Source organism: Myotis nattereri (genome assembly GCF_964212035.1).
Source record: "Myotis nattereri genome assembly, chromosome: 2".
NCBI classification, from domain to species: Eukaryota; Metazoa; Chordata; class Mammalia; order Chiroptera; family Vespertilionidae; genus Myotis; species Myotis nattereri.
The window spans coordinates 2,338,143-2,340,653 of record NC_138076.1 but is presented as its reverse complement, the minus strand read 5'-3'; positions in this window follow the sequence as shown (position 1 = coordinate 2,340,653).

The window sequence follows — 2,511 nt, the reverse complement described above, 5'->3', positions numbered from 1 at the left end:
AAACAAACTGTCATGTGTCCAGGGTATAATTCGGAGCCTGTAAATGTCCTTTAAGCCCGCAGACGTGCACTGCAGATGTGTTCGTCTGCCCTCCCCCTTCTCATGTTTTCCTGGTTCCTCCGACTCCCACAGCACCAAGTCCTTCCACGCCCCGCACCCCACCTTCCCCCGCTCTCCTGGCCAGCAGCCCTCCCTGCCTGGCTTTTCCTGCTCTGACAGAAGTGGAAACTGTCCTCAGTCTGGTGCTGAATGTCCCCTTGACCTCCCTGCTGGCACCTCAAACCCCGTGGGTGGGCCTCCAGGCTTTCTCTGAAGCTCTGGGAGCTGCTCAGCCAGAGGAACCTGGGGGTTGGGGGGAGGAGGAGATAGGGGTGGGAGTGCAAGTGTCAATCATTGGGTGATGGAAGTCAGACAAAAACTGTCTGCCTGCCAGCCTTCCGGGTGCATCCCCCGGGCCTTCCCGAGGCCCAGCCAGTCTGAGCCCCGTTGTCCACGGGTGGCCAGCTTGGAAACCCGTCCATCCGGTGTCCTCTCTCCTGTTTCCTGGAGGCACCCTCCGCACCAGTGCCTGAGCCCAAACCCACGCCTGGGACCTGCTCTCTGGAGAAGCGGAGGAAGAGGAAGGTGCGTCTCAGTGAGGGCTCCCTAGGCTGTTCCTGACCCACCAGCCCACTGGTGGCCCCTGCAGTTCTCCAGCCTGCCCGCTACCTTCCCTCGGGGAACTGGCCGTGGACTGTGCTGTTGGCCCCTCCGGCCACTGGCTGTTCCTCTGTGCTCTGCTCACACATGGAGAGCCCGTGGCCAGCACCCAGCACCCAGCACCCAGCTCACACATGGAGAGCCCGTGGCCAGCACCCAGCACCCAGCACCCAGCTCACACATGGAGAGCCCGTGGCCAGCACCCAGCACCCAGCACCCAGCTCACACATGGAGAGCCCGTGGCCAGCACCCAGCACCCAGCACCCAGCTCACACATGGAGAGCCCGTGGCCAGCACCCAGCACCCAGCACCCAGCTCACACATGGAGAGCCCCTGACGGCACCCAGCACACTCGGGTCATGCGTGTTGTGCGGTGGCATGAATGAGTATATACATGGGTCTCAGAAAGACGAAGTCATGAGGACACAGACGAAGCGGAGGAAAGTAAATTTTAAAATAAATAAAAAATCGGCCCAAACCGGTTTAGCTCGGTGGATAGATCGACGGCCTGCGGACTGAAGGGTCCCAGGTTCGATTCCAGTCAAGGGCATGTACCTTGGTTGCGGGCACATCCCCAGTGGGGAGTGTGCAGGAAGCAGCTGGTTGATGTTTCTCTCTCATCGATGTTTCTAACTCTCTATCTCTCTCCCTTCCTCTCTGCAAAAAATCAATAAAAATATATATAATAAAATAAAATAAAATAAAAATAAAAAATCGATCTTGCGTCTGGATTTCGGGGTGCGGTCTGGTACACACTGCCCACTGGCTTCTGACGTGGGGACAACACTGAAGGGCGCTCGGTCCCCCCGAATCTGGGCTGTGGGGTGCTTCGCTGCAGGCTGTACCCTCGCGTGTCAGCACGCAGACCTTCGCTGAGCAACCATCACACTTGGAGAGACCTGGTGGGGATACGGCTTTTGGTGAAGGATCCTGCAGTTTCTGGAAAAGGTCGCCGTGTCCCATTCCAAGTCGTTCCATCTCCTGATCTCTCTTCCTGCTCAGATGCCCATCCATTTCCTTGAAAACGTACCCAGATGTTTCCTTGTCTGTCAGCTTTCGTGTCCTTTATCTCATTGGAACCGCTCCACCGTCGGTCGGGTCGGGGCCGCAGAAAGCCCTCTAGCGCAGAGGTGGTGGCGGTGGGGCTCGGTGGCCACAGCGGCGGTGAGGGCCTAGCGGAGCGGGGATAAAAACGGACCCAGCTCCGCACAGCGCGGCCGTCCTCCCGCCCGCCCCCGTCCCGCCTGGGAAGGTGTCCCCAGGAGTTCAGTCCCGTCCATCAAACACGGCCCTTGCGGATGCAGGCTGTCAGCACCACCGGACGGAGCTCATTCCCTCCCTCGTCCCCCGGCTGCGTGGTCTGAGCGGCTGCCCGCGGGCGGTGCGCGCTGCCTCGGGGACGCGGCGGACGCTGCCCCGCGAGGACAGGAAGGGGCGTGGGAGGCTCGGCCGGGGCCCCGCGGCAGCAGGATGGACGGTCCCCCAGCGGAGCCCGGGCGTGCAGGAGACCGTCCCGCGTCCGCGACTCCCTCGCGCGATGCGCCCGCGTGTCCCTCTGCGCGCCCGGAGCGCGCTGCCCCGGCCGGGCGTTCGGGGGCGTGTGGCACCCGCGGCGACTCCCAGGGCTTCGGGCACCTGCTCAGGGGCAGCGCCGGGGCCGCCGGGAGCGCTCCGGACCCTCGTGTCCCCGCTGTCCCCGCGTGACCGGCCGCTCCCCGCGCAACAGTTGGCGGACCGGGCGGTGCGCGCTCCCCGGGTTGGCAGGGAGCGCCGGCGGGAAGGGGTGGGAAGGGCGGCGGAGGTCGCCCCCGA